Here is a 15,153-nt window from a genome sequence, read left to right as displayed (position 1 = left end):
TTGTGGAAATGCATCCATCCAATGCACCTTTTATAGTCATCAGACAAGTCAGTGGATCTCCAAAGTTAGTAGGATTCATCATTCATCATTCATCATCAACCATGAATGTCTGTAAAGAAGAAAAAAAAGTCATTATTCTAATAGTCCCTGAGATATTTCAGTCCAGATCAAAGTGGTAGACTCACAGACAGCAGTCAAGAAAGCACGCAGCCAAGCTCGCCTATCAATAGATAAAAAGAAAAATAAGAAAGAATATGCCTTTGGCCTTGGGATTGCCTCAGTATTTCAACCTGCGGTGTACTGAATAAAAAGAGAAAGGTAATAAAGGCTTGGCTTTGAACAGGCTGAATAAAAGCCTCATCTCAAACCCACAGCACACATAAAACATGTGGCAAAGCAACACCTGCATCACAACAAATACTTCATGTTAAGAACTTTTCTGGCAACATTTTGTACTCTTTAGTGAGTCCAAAAGGAGACAAACGGACTGATCTTTCGCCTGCTGCTCTGATGTGAAATCCATATTGTACTCAATGACTCGACATGAACAAAACCAAACAAACAAAAGGCTGAGTGAAAGAAACGCTTCTGCTCAGCCCTTCCAAACAGACACTATTGACAGACAATTCTGTGAGAATAAATAACTTAAATCGAATTGAAACTATCTGCAGACAGCTGGCGGCGTGGGAGTGTCAGTGACGTGGCATTATGTCGAAGTGTGCTGGTTCGGTGGAGAAGAAGGAGAAGGAGGCAGCGCTGAAGGGTTTAATCACTCCGTCTACAGCAGACTGAAGCCTGCACACACACACACACATACACACACACACACTCATGCACAGATACTCACTCATGCACAGATACACTCACATCCTGTTGCTGCAGGTAGTGAGATAAGAATGCAGAGGGAGGAAGAGGGAGAGATTTGAAATATAGGAGGCGAAGGCATGCCAAAGGCAGCAACAAATGAGGAGCAGAAGTGAAGGCCAGGAAAGGTGAGGAGGTGTTAGATAGTTAGCTGTTGTGTGTGGACTTAACAAGCTTACTGTACTGTGTGTGTGTGTGTGTGTGTGTGTGTGTGTGTGTGTGTGTGTGTGTGTGTGTGTGTGTGTGTGTGTGTGTGTGTGTGTGTGTGTTAGCGTGAGTGTAAGTGTGTTGTAGGGAGGAATATGAGTGTGTACATTTCTGCAGCATGAACCTGCAATTGTTTGAGTTTGTATACATGTCCTGAAGTGGGTGTGTTGTGTCTGTTTGGCTTGTGAGTACATTGCTGAAACTTGAATCTCCTGTGTGTGGGTGTACTGGTCGGTGTGTGTACTCTAAATTCTCAAATAACAGCAGATGGAACAGCTTGGACAAACAAATAAAGAATGGGTAAAAAAAAGCTGTGTGGACTCTCAACGAACTTCAAATAATGCAGCCTACTTTCCACAATGCTAATGTCTTCCTTACAATTATGGTCATGTAGCCTCGAAACTGCTTTTTCAAGGAAACAGAACTGGTTGAAATCACAAATCCAAACAGTTCCTGACTCTATTTTTTAATTCTCTTTAAAGGATATGAAACATTTCAGGACAAGTGTTTATACTTCTTAACTACAGCTGCTTTCTTAACAGCCTGTTTATTAAAATGTAAAAACCTGCCCTGATGAGCCTAGCTTGCTAAGAAGACTGAAAGCTAGCTTCCTCCCTGGTTCACCACATTTTCTGCCTGCTCTGTAACTTTTTTAACACGTTTTGTGTGTGTAATTTGTACACATACAGGAACTACCATAGTTGAGTTATGAGTATCAAGAACTCTCTCATGTATGTAAGCTAAATATGAAGCACCTGCTTTAAGCTAGCTAACTTGCTGAGCAAGTTACTGTAAATAAGCAGAAAAGGCTCACTTAGTTCTGTCCAAAGGTAACAACAATCTCCTTTCTGCTTCTTTTAAGCACTATAATAAATGTGCCACTTTTTGCTTAAAGCTAGGGTTGGTAGTCACAGAAAACTAGCATGAATTTGAATGTAGCATTTCCTCAGGACTCCGTCTGACCCCTCCCCTCCTCCCCCCAGGGCTCCTCAAAAGCGATGCCCCCGCTCTCATGCACGAGCGCCGCTGATTCGCAACCATATGATCGTGACTGATTCAAACTGGTCTTCAGCACATCGTTTGTGTCTTGGACTACGTCATCTCATGTCTCACTCAGCTGTAAGAAAACACCAAAACATTATCATAGCGAAAGTTAAAAACACAAACAAACATGAAATGTACGCACAGGAGGCGGGCAGAACGGCAGGATGGGATTTGATTGGTTTCATAATTTGGCTCCTGATGCAGGGATTGGTTGGTGTTTTCTCAGGTTTACTCCGTATCCAATCTGTATTGATTGCCATCGGGACATAAAGATCAATTTAACCAGTATAACAAAAAGTGTATCTAAATCTGACTACCAACCCCAGCTTTAAGTGACGGAGAAAATTTATTTTCAGAGTCAGACTCGCTAAGCCATGTTAGCCTGCTACTGTAGTTAGCTTTGTATTTCCTGTCAATAACCAGTCTTGGTATGAAACTCTCAGCAGGACAGAACTAAATGTGTTTCCAAGAATTTAAAAACTACTATTTAGAATAAATTCAATGAAACTACAATTTATTTTAATGTCCAATATTAAAATGCCTGAAGATACTTTTCAGCTGCCAAAGGGCTTTCATGTTGGAGATCACAACAGTAGTGTTTGTTTCATTTTGTGGCCCCTTCAACAGAATCAAATAACAGCAAATTTAAATGATTAGGATTGACTGGCAACTAAAATTATTGTTTCTGTAAAATAAAAATAAGGGGTAACAAGGTATGACATGACCATTACTGTTTACAATAGAATAAATGGAAGTATACATTTTCCTTGACTTTATTTCTGTCTGTCTTTTTCTGTCTATCCCATCCTGACAGATGGCTGTGTTCCTAGGAGTCTGGTTCTCCTTGAAGTTTCTGCCACTTAAAAAACGCTGTTTTCATGCCATTGTTGCCAAGTGCTTGCTCATGTTGATTTAACAAAGGATGTCTTTGAATAATGATAACTTTTAAGCCTTCCCTGTTGTTTGGCCGAAAACACAAGTGTCATTGAAGACACTAGTGTCTCGGAGTGGCTCCACGGAGGTAGACCAAACAGTCCTCCATCCCTCTCAAGAATCTCTCACCCTCCCTCACTTTTGCCTAGTCTCGTTCCACTTCTCCTTCCCTCCCTTTTCTATCTTGCTAGACTCCCTGCTCTCTGGTGCAGGTGACAGCGCAGGGACAATGGGATGATATCACTGGTCGGCTCCTAGCAGCTTGTCTGCATGCTGCACAATAACAGACTGCTGCAGCTTGAGTGTGGTACATTGTGAAGTTTGTGAGGGAGGGAGAGAGAGGGGGAGAGAGAGGGAGAGGTACAAAGAGTATGAGTGACAGAGAAAAAGCGAAGGAGGGAGAGAAAAAGAAAAACAAACTGTGCTGCTCAACTGAGACTGGAGGATGAAGAAGGGAGGGGAGAGTGAGGAGGAAGAGATAGATGTCTATGTTGCATCCGAGTATGGGCGTGTGTGTGTGTGTGTGTGTGTGTGTGTGTGTGTGTGTGTGTGTGTGTGTGTGTGTGTGTGTGTGTGTGTGTGTGCGTGTGTGTGTGTGTGTGTGTGTGTGTACACTGGTGGTCATGTTTATATGTAAAGTCTGCTGAGCCTTTAGCCCATATGCCTAAAGCTGAATCTGTGTGGGCAGGACTGCAGACCGTGCTGCCTTTTAATTACAGCACTGCTCCTTCCTTCTCCCTGACAATGTCTGGTACACAAAACACAGTACACAAAACACACACACACGCAGCAAACAGCACACCGCACACCTGCCATGCAGCAGATTGGATTTACACTGCATCAATAATTCAGACACATATATATCCCAAAACATGCCTGGATGCACACAAAAACACACACATAATTGACACAGGTTGTGTTTGAGTAACCGATAGCATTTTGAGGAGGCGGTGGTCACAAATGACAGAAACAGACAATGGTAATTTAAGTGGCAGAGAAAAGCTGTGGTTGGAGGCTGAATCTTGACCCTGCATCATTACAGCACACATTACCTCAGTTATTAAACCCATTACGACTTTCTGGAATCAAGCTGTCCTATTTTTAGAAACACCTGAATAAATATAAAAACATCCCTGGGCTTCCAATTCTCCAGATTCCATCTTAACACTTCCTCTGAGACGGGCTGAGTACCAGCACACTGCTGAAGAGAGGCTTTCATCTCCTCCACTGTATTGTACATTAGGCAGAATTACAGCTGCCATTGTTTTTAGCAGCTGAGTACAGAATGCAAATGGGCTTCTGTTATTGTTGGTTCAGTTTGTTGTTTTTCCCAAAGAATCAGCCAGTACCTTATTGCATCTCAACTGTGAGATTAGAAGTGGCAAGGTGTTGTTCCTGAAGCATCTGTCATTAATGTTGAAGAAGTCAGATGGTCTCTTTGAGTAACCAGAAAACTTAGGATTATTCTATTTAGTAATTATACATCTATTTTCAAGCATATGTCAGAAAAGCTGTTTTTACCTGAAGTGTCCACTTTAGGCCGGCTCCAAAGCCTGGAGGTCCTTTTAACAACCATTTTAAAAGCCAGTTTGACAACAGATTTAAAAGTGTTTACAGCCTGGTAAAAAAACAGTTCTCATTTTTTTTATTTGTACATACTACGGGAGGGATTTCTGTAATTTTTGTCCACTGGCTTTCAGAGCCTGCCTTAAGTGGACTCTGGGGAACTGCAGTTTTAAGCACTTCTGCATTAGCTTAATTTTTCAGTACTGGAGGTTGCTGCTTGGACCAAATGACTCCTCCACACTCTACCTTCTTTCTTTTTTTCTAGACGGACTGAAAGTTAAGCTGAGTCAGCATTTTCCGGCTGCCACTGTTGGGCAGTAAAAAGCCTCTTTAGGAACCATTGGGTGGGGTCACTGTTACTGTATAGTACATGTTCTATATAGTCTATTATCATTTTTTACAAGTTGGTCCTCTTTATGTTTTTGAAAACCTGCACATTCAAAAGAAAGATTAAATAACATTTAATTTGTCTATAACTGGTGAGCACGATATTGACACAAGTTATAGTTTGCAACAAGTTCTTTAGCTAGTCTGCTAGTGAGCACACCCCAAGAAAGTCCTGGAGTCCAAAATTTAAGTCTGTGATCACGATTAAAAATAAAAAATATATGTAAATTCTCCTTTTCTTTTTATTTAGGACAGAAAGATCACAGACATCATTTTGTAATTTGGATGTTTGATACTCAGCAATATTTTGGCCCCATTTGAAGCATGAAACAAAAGCATAACTTAAGGCTTATAACAAACAAAACTGTATGAGAGTCCATGCTGTGAACTAATCACAGTGATATAATAAAAGCTCAAAACAAAACATCCATAAACACCGCTAAATGGCTTCTGATTTCCAACGAACACTTAATGGATTCCAATGCCCTGCTTTCAATGTGTTCAACCAACTTTGGTGTTTACAGTGGAAACGCTCAGGTATTGATCAAACAGCCCATTAGCTAGCACTTTGAACCAGGTCCTTATTGGAAACACTTAAAGTCGATTCCTCTGAAATGTTTGGAGAAAATGGATCCCTGCACTACAGGCATCAGGATAATGCACTCACAGTAGACACATGCTTCCATTAGCCTGAGGACTGTCGTGGAAATGATCAGTAACACAAACACAAACAAGAACTGTTGACCTCAAAAGGTTCAATCTAAATATTCCTACACAATTAATGTGTAGCGGCTGACAAGTGGATCCTGGAGAGGGAGGTTTGAATACTTTTCTTGAGTCTGATAATTTATTCACTTGGATGTCAAGCACAGGAGGGGGCAGGAATTTGAGGAGTGCGTAACAATTGGGCTTTTCTCTCCCTGAATCTGCATAATTATTGAGGTTAATTCAACTCAGAGCTTGTGAGCCATTGTCTTTGAATGTGGCTGCCGCTGCTTAAATGAATAAATTAGCAACAAAACGAAGCTGACAGACAGAGGCTGTGCCTGAATGCACCATGTCAGAAAAAAACTGGCTCCAATGATAAGAAGAAGCTGCAAGAAAAACCCCTCTTTTTGTGATTTGCTGAAGACAACAGCCTTGTCAGTTCACAGTCACTCAGGCCTGAGTTTTCTCACTGATACGACTTTTCTTGTATCTGGGCTACATGCTCAGTTATTCACAACTGAGAGGGATTTCACGTAGCCTCTGCTGATTGTGTGTAAGTCTCTGTGGTCTGTCTTCCCTCTGCCTCAGTCTTGATAAGCAAAACTAACACTGCTGTATTTGTCACGAGACACCTTGTACTCTTCAGGGAAATGATACGACAAAATGGGACAGATGCTCATTGCTGAAATGGTAAAAAAGCCAGCATCGACAGAGGGATGATAAAAAGTGATTGAATGATTTTTTGGGGAGAATACATCATTTCTATCACCATAAAAGTGTCTTAAGGGGAATCTTTGAGAGCAGAATGTATTAACAGCATCTTTAAATGTGTTTCTTGTCTTTCTTTGCACCCCAAATGACTTTTTGTGGAGAAATAAGACTGAAAAATAGCAATTTTGTATGCAAGAAACTGTTGTAAAGGATGCTGTGGAGCAAATAATATATAATGGAGTGTAGCAATAGGGGGTGTTTGGCAAAACTGGCTTCTGTTACCTTTGAAACATGATTCAAATTTGGATTAAAGGCAGGGAACCCAACATGGTTGATAAACAGAGTCCACCACTTATTCTTGATGGAAAGTGAACTGAAACAGCATTCATGCCTGTTGCATGAGTGTACCTTCATGCTACCAATTATGTGACAGTGTACAGCAGTGCTTTGGGCTGACTGTTAACAGCATGCTAATGTGTGAGCAATGCCAACAAGCTTATCCATAGTAGGTATCTCATTTACCTTGTTCACTATCCTAATTTAGTGAGTTAGCATGCCCTCATGTGTTGTTCGCTGCATGCCAAGGTACCTTCTGGCATAAAAAAATCTCATCCCTCTGTTTTGACAGTGAAATGTTTCACTCAATGTGAATATTTGCTGTTGAAAATGTAAAGAAAGTCTGTTTCTTCAGTGTGCTGTCAATCTTCTCATCTGACATCTATCCTCTCGCAGCGATTTCAGGCATTAAAAATTGCTGCATGAAAACTGTCAGTTTTGTTGCTGGTGGTTTTGTTTGCTTTTGCAGGTCATAAAGAGATGTCAGTATCAATTTCAATCTGTTTCGCAACCAGTTAAAAACTCCTCTCAGAGGCATTCATTTTTAACCTGACAGTATCAAATGGAATGTTATTTATTCATAAGTTGTAAAGATATTTCCCTAAAAATCATAAAATAGAGGAGGAAGGGATGTCAAAGGATCATTAAAAGAAGATTACTTCATCCTCAGTTGACAAGGAATGCCCATACCAGCCTCTGTGGCAATCAACCCAACAGGGGTTCTAGTTCAGACTAAGGACCTTCAGAGGCGACTCATTTCTTATTTGTCCAAACCGAGATTTGAATTCTGACTAACCTACAAGTCTAAAAGGTAAGAAAATACTCAGATAGTCAAAATTGAACACAATTTCTTTAACACAGCTGATAAAGTGTCACAAAGCGTGGGTTAACATTGTCAAATTTGTTTGGCATGTGTGCCTAACATTAGCAGAGCTAGCACCACTAAGATAAGATAAGATAGGATAAGATAAGATAATCCTTTATTCGTCCCACAATGGGGAAATTTAAGTGTTACAGCAGCAAAGTAGACAAAACAAACAAATATACTGCAAAACAGAAAAACAAACAAGAGCATATATAGCAATTATTAAAAAGTTATTAGCAATTAAAATTAAAGAAGTAAAAATAAGTATATCTTACAACGTATATACACAACTAAATAAGTACATTTACAGATATTTACAAAACCAGTGATGCAGTGAAAAATGTGCACAGACTTGTAGCATTGGTATACAACAATGCCAACAATGTAAAGAACAGAACTGAGAAGATGAGTAGAAAAAACATATTGCACATGTAAGAAGAGAGCAATTATTGCAAGTTAATAAAGATGGGGGAAATATTGTACATGAGTTCGTTTTGGTGAGGTTATTGTTATTGGTTATAAAGTCTGACCACTAGCCTTTGGTCTTCTTTGCAGGTCCATATGCATGGGCTAGTTGAGTAGTTAAGTATCTTAACTTCATCATCATATTCTAAATCAAAATACTGCCAAAGCACCACGCTACGAGAGTCCATCTATCATCTGTGCTTGTTTACAATGGTGTGGTTGAGCATTAGAGCATTATGGCAGGGCTACAGCCACAACCAGTAGTGAGTGGCTGTGCTACAGTTAAGACATTATAAAAGACCACAATTTCAGGCCTCCAATGATGATGATATTAATAATACATTGAACAGATTAGTAATTCTGGAGCAAGCTAGCAAGGGTGCCAATGTTTAATGGTTTAGTTGACTCAACATGCACATTCCTTGTTCAGACGGACATTTTCATGTCATCACTTCTTTGGCTAAATCACCGTACAAGAGGAAAAAACTGATGTACAGCTCTGGTTAACTACAGCCTAGAGCACTGTTTTCTCTTCAAGATTTAGCTACACATTCATCCGCCTGCAGAGCTCCAACACAGGCAGAAATCAAATTACACAATTGGTTTATACACCACCAGTAACTTCTTTATTTCCCATAGTGCCATCCTTCTTCTGCAGTGGGCCCAGACTTGGGTTAATATACTTAAACGTGTCCTAGTCTGGGCTTTTATGTGTGTGCTGCTGCTTTTATTCCTCAAGGCTCTTGACTTGATGGATGTGTGTTCTTGACTTGACTGATGACCAACTGAGGACTGGAGACCTCAGAGAGCTCTTGTTAGGGAGGATAAGCCTTTAGAGTGGTTCTTGGGTGGCTAAGGGGAACCTTAGCTTCAGGAGGGGGTCTGAGTGCTTGTCTGTCTCCAGAAGGTCCTTCAAGGGGTCTGAAATCCAGCCTGGGATGTAGAAGGGTCTGTCTTAGGAGAGTGACTGACCAACCAGCCTGTCTGAGCTTTCAAGGTCCCTCTCTACCTGAGTGCTCAATTAGGAGCCTGACAGACAGACAACCACTAATTCCAACACTAGTGCTGATTCAACCTTGTTTTAGTGGGGTTCTTTTTTATAAAGGCAAGCAAGAAACCCTGAGGGCGGACAACTCAAAGCAACAGGAGCCTCTTCAACTCACCGACAACAGACAGCGAGACATGAAAAGACAGGTACTAGTCACACAAAGGAAGCTAATTATTTAACTGCGGGGCTTTTCTATGCCTTTGTAGTCAAGCTGTTTTCACTTCACTTTTTAGTAACTCTCTTGTTGACTTTAAGAGAAAGAGGTCTTAAAAGATCGTTGTCCTCATGCAGAGGACACCTGCCACAGCTCTATTGAACTGCTCAGATCAAGGATTGCTGGCATGAGAAAACCACAGAACATATTTCTACAGCATGAAATCATTCTGAGAGTAGTCTTTTTGTAGGTTGATGATTGCTTAGACTGCTAGTTTCCTGCCTATTTATCAGTTTTTGGTGTAGATGCTGACATTGGATGTCACAGTAATCTCTGTATTCTAGTATGTCTAAAAACTCCTGGCCTCAGAAGAATAGCCTGGTTCAGCACTTTATTCTGTGTTTCCTCTCTCCATGCACTGATCACAATGCCAGTCAAAGCTGCCTGTTTCTTTTCCTTCCAGTGCGTACTCATTATAGAGTGGCAAGTCAAAAAGCCCCACACAGTGGTAGGCATCCTGATCCCGGTGTGCCTTTCACATGTTAAACAGTTTCAGTATTGTGTTGCTATAATACAGCATCTGCTTTATGGCATGGAAAAAATGCATTGTCACCACGCTGCAGTGAAAGAGCCATTGAAGGACGGCCATGGCTTGTCCCCCCAATGTTGAGACTCTGACCGTGACACAGGCTGGTGGGAGGCGGGCAAACGACCTGCATACTACAAACTCTGACACTGATGTTGTGGTGAAGGCCAGGCCAGAAAATGAAATAAAAGGGCATGAGAGTCAAGTAATAGTAGAGGAACTTTTAAGTCTGTCCAAGTTGGAGAACAGAAGCTGGTGCTGCAAAAAAGCTAGACAATACACTGCATAACTTCAGTGGAGCTAAAAAGTCTCCAATGAGGCTTTGTATCCGGTCTCAATGCAGCAGCGTAGTGGGTCAGAATGCTGCAGTGAGCACTGGAGCTCAGCCAGGTGGGAATGAGACACTCTGCAGACGGAGCCATAGAGACAGAGGATGCCCCTCATCCCCTGACTCTCCATTAAACATTTAGAGCAGCACTCTGCACAGCTGAGAGCTGCTTCTATGTGAGAAAAAACATTTTAGTGTCACAGAAGTGTTCATTTATGCTACATTTGCCAACACGATCATAGCCATACAGCACAGTGCACTCTTCTGTGAGATGTCCGGCTGCATATTTTTTTCTTGCTGTGTTGGTTTTCACTTAGAGAGCTTAGTTCTGAGCAGAGAAGGGAAGCAAAGTAGACTACATGGAGCCCTAACAGACACTATTTAAATTAGCCAACAGGGATTCATTAGATATAATCTTGGCAGAAATGTAATGCTTACACTTGCATATATCAGAATGGTAAGACTAATCATCGGGAACTTAGAGGATGAGCCTCAAACTAATTCTGTTTTAGTCAGATTTTTCCAGTGATGCTGCAGGAGCCAGGACATCATCAGAACAGAGTACAATTAGTTTCATAAATGTATACAATAATAAGAAATGTTGTGAAAACAGAACCAGTATTAAAAATGCTCAATTACAGCCCCAATGCACTACCAATTGAGGGTGGGTATGCCAGTAAATGCACTGATCCACACCCTTATTCATAGGCCCTAATCATAAAAAAGACATTCAGGTTTCTACCACAGCATGCAGAGCAATAATATAAGACAACAAACAAGTAGCAAAAAAAAATAAAACACATGTTAGATTAATTATCTAGTCTCAAAACTAAAAAAATTGGTGCTTATTAAGTGCATAACTTTCCCCACAGCTAGCAAAATGGCAAAATGTGTTTGGCTAATTTTGAGCTCAGAGGGGGGGGACAGTTCATTTTTATTGATATAGACGTCATTATCATGCCTCCTTCATGATTTGAGTCTTAATCAATCACTATAACTACTTTTCTACATTTTGGTGGAAAGACAAGACTACAATAGCTGTTTAGTAGAACTGGTGCTGCTTTATTGATTTCTTTTTATTTACATTATCCTAATAGTCATTATACTAGCCCAACCTTGAACACATTTAAATGTAACCTTATGTCACCTTATTTAGTTAGCTAACTAGCTAACTACCTTAAAGCTAGGGTTGGTAGTCACAGAAAACTAGCATGAATTTGAATGTAGCATTTCCTCAGGACTCCGTCTAATCCCTCCCACCCTCCCCTCGGAGCTCCTCCAAAACTACGCCCCCGCTCACCATCGCGACCATATGATGGCGACTGATTCAAAATTGGTCCTCAACACATCGTTTGTGTTTTGAATTACGTCAACTTATGTCTCACTCAGCGGTAAGAAAACACCAAAACATTATCATAGTGAAAGTTAAAAACACAAACAAACATGAAATGTACGTGCAGGAGGCGGGCAGAATGGCAGGACGGGATTTGATTGGTTTCATAATTTGGCTCCTGAAGGCAGGGAGTGGTTGGTGTTTTCCCAGGTTTACACCGGCTGTAGATAGCAGCTTTTTTTCACTCTTTTTTAAGAACACATTATGTATTGATTGCCATTGGGACATAAAGATCATTTTAACCAGTATAAAAAAAGTGTATCTAATTCGACTACCAACCCCAGCTTTAAATCTTGCGCATTTCAACAGGGATGTTAACATTGGGTTGCAGCAGCAGCAGCAGCAGCCAGAGTTAATGCAAGCTTTTCTAAACCTGAAAACCATTGAAGGCACTGCATTGTGGTTAAGTTTTATGCACATTGTGCTTAGCCATAGAGGTTGCGTTCTCGCCTTGCAAAAAAATATTTGTGACATAAATTGCATTTTGCATCTTCATCTTCTTTTGCTTTGGTGAAACATAACCAAACTCACTTCACTTGGTCAGCCATCCTCACAAGCAAACATCAGAATTCTTCTTTGTGGAGTAAAACGTCGACCCCTGTCCCTCATCAAGACTCACTCTGTGTACTGAGCCTGGCCATAAAACACTCACATCCAGAGTGGGTAGTATGATCTGTTGAAATCAAAGAATATATGTATATAAGTTGAATTGCTCTAACACCACAGGGTTATTAATACTATCAATGTCACTTGTAATATCAAACTAGGTATCTTGAACCATAATATCATAGAACTGTGTCAGCAGCCAGAGATCCTGTGACACCATTTCTCCCATGGTTTCTTCAATAGCAGGGTATAATGGATAAATTGTGAGAACTGTTTCAAATCAATGAGTCAAATTTAGAAAGCCAATTCTGGCACGTTCAAGTTGAAAAGCTGAAACTCAAACACAATTTTCCTGCCTTATTACCATATCAAGCGCATGCCTCAGATTCTCCTAATTTTAGCATCACAAAACACAGATATGTTGAGGTTGCTCCAGATTGAATTCTCAGAGGCCCAGTGCTGAATGAAAGAGGTTAGGCATGCAATTGTCCAATGTTATGTAAAAGAGCCACTTTTATACCGTTTTACCATGTCTGATGTGAAAAAAGAAGAGCTATGTCAATCAAACTGAAGTGCTATGACTAGCTGTCCCGGGTGGTTTCTCCTCTTTCTACGGCCACCTAGTCCATTATGCTTCAATTCCACACAATATGAGTCACAGGGAGAAAAAAGGGGATGGTTTCACAGACAATATAGGTAAAAACGGACCTCCATCATAGCGGTGCATTAGATCACTTGTAGGCTTTATTCAAGACTCCTCTTTTCATTTTCTAAACCAGCCATTTGGAAGGAAAAAAAATTCAACAGGGCTCTCTCAAGGACGAGGGCCTTGACTCTGCTGCCAACGCTTTGCTTCCACTCAAAATTCATATCCAAAGTCCCATTTCGGCTGAATCACAGCTTAGATAAACAGAGCGAGGGAAACAAATTTGGGGGCTTTTGTTTTGAAGCCAAAAGAACATATTCAGCTTTCTGTCTGGCTGTGCTTTGATGCTAGACAGAAAAACACCTCACAAACAATCGAGTCCTGTGAGAGATCAAGGATGGATGACGAGGAACTTTTAAACTTTTGTGGTGTTAGAGAAAAGAGGCCATTGTCCAAGTTAAGTCAGTTTTACAATCCTGATACTAAACCCTAAACCACATGGGTACAGGTTAGTGATACCTTGGAGACATGAGAAAAGGGCACAAGGGGAGAGGACATATCCTCAGGCCTCCAGCAGGTGCATTGTTTCCAGGATCAAAAGAAAACAGAGCTGTATTTCAAACTTGGCTGCATCCTGGTGAGAGTGAGTGAGAGAGAGAGAGCGCATGTCCTGTTCGTTGGCTCTTCCCTGTCTCTCACCCCATTCTGACCCCTCACCCTCCTCACCTCTTTTTCCTTTAAACCCTACTTCCTTAAAGCAATCACCTGATCAATAGTGGTCTCCTGTTGAGAGTGATTCTTCTCACAAATGGACTCTTTCAAGGACTGTTAAAAAGCACTGACATCAGTAAACATGTACCTTCACTCAATGGACTGAGACACAAAAGGAGGGGGAGAAAAGCAAACCCTAAAATTCAAAGCGTACAGTCAGCCCACATCCTAAAGTTGGGACAAAAGGAAGGTTACTTTAGAGGGTTTTTATTTTGTCTCAAAGGCAGATTTAAAGGAGAGGAGGCGGGGGTTAAATACTCTCTCCAAACGTGTTTTCTTTTCTCTAATCTGTCTGTCTCTTCCACCCATACAGACACACTTCTAATTTAACTTCAAAGCGTGGGGGGATTGTGAGAAATACGGATGAAACTCTGCATGAAATCAGTTTTTTCTATCTTTATCTCACCAAAACACACTGACTTTACTCAGGCTATGTGCACTACTTCCTGCTGTGGTGTTGGACACTTTCACACAGAGTCTGCTTTGGTACATCTGAAACTGTGGTGTTTGATGTGAACTTAATTTACCTGGTATCTTTCACCTCTTCCTGGGTGACGTGACTGAAATGCTCCAGAACCTGTGCTGACGTCAGCTACCCTCCAGTTTGGTTTTGGTAGATTTGGTTTGCAATGGTTTCATCATCAGCCCCCCTCCACTCCCACTGTGCCTTTGCTCCAGATTATGGGAGTCTAGTTATCACTCTCTCCCAGGGTCTGGTTTTGGGTGCAGGGCCAGGGTAATCCTGGGGAGTTTGACTTGGGACGCTCAAGGCTTAATTAGATTTTTTTCACTACAGATGACCGTGGAAAAACCAATCAGTGCGACCTCCTTGTAGTTCCCCTACATTGGTCTGAGTCTAACTCTATTGGTGAACAGCATCTACATTTAAAGACAAGGATGGAAAACATGGCAGTCTATACATTCATAAAATATGCATGGATATAATTAGTGTTACCAGTTTGCCTCAGGCTATACCCCCAGATACAACAGCATAAAAATATAAGCTCCATGAATGCATGTTAACGTAGACCCAGATGATCTTTTTGGAGTAAAACATGTAAAAACAGATCATTTCAAGCCAAAAGCTGTCTACTTAGTGATAACATGTTTACTAGGCGGAGACGTAAGCATCACAACATAAAAAGAAAATGCACTAAACCACTTTTCACATAGCAAATACTGAACATTTGCCCCCTGCTGCTGCAAATTTTTACTGGAGGAAACAAAGCTTGCTTTTATTAAAGGGCAAAATATAGGGATGCACCGAAATTAAAATTCTTGGCTGAAACCGAAAACCAAAAATGAGGAAACCAAGGCCGAAAACTGAAAACTGAAACACCAAAAGAAATTATTATGCCAATTATTAGTACCTTTGCATTTATGGCTATGACTGTGTATGTACCAATCTCAGTAAAATCAAGGCAAACGGGTTCTCCGCATCGGTCGGGACCTTGATAATTTCTTGTGTGAGATGCTTTATTCCCACATCCAAGTAATGGTCTTTATAACGCGGATCAAGTATAGATGCGATGAAG

General features: G+C 40.9%; 1 protein-coding gene across 2 annotated transcripts in view; it reads right to left on the bottom strand.

The window, feature by feature from the left end:
* LOC117814850 (neuronal cell adhesion molecule-like) overlaps positions 1-15,153 on the bottom strand; it is a 94,906-nt gene that overhangs the window by 67,092 nt on the left and 12,661 nt on the right. The window contains exon 2 of one of the 2 annotated variants that reach the window (XM_034686398.1): positions 12,127-12,268. The exons of the other annotated variant lie outside the window; for it this stretch is intronic. The gene's annotated coding sequence lies outside the window, so the exon portion shown is untranslated. The remainder of the gene's footprint in view (positions 1-12,126; positions 12,269-15,153) is intronic. 2 annotated transcript variants of the gene reach the window in all.

This window comes from Notolabrus celidotus, chromosome 6 (assembly GCF_009762535.1).
Source record: "Notolabrus celidotus isolate fNotCel1 chromosome 6, fNotCel1.pri, whole genome shotgun sequence".
NCBI lineage: Eukaryota > Metazoa > Chordata > Actinopteri > Labriformes > Labridae > Notolabrus > Notolabrus celidotus.
This window is presented reverse-complemented; position numbering and strand designations above follow the sequence as displayed.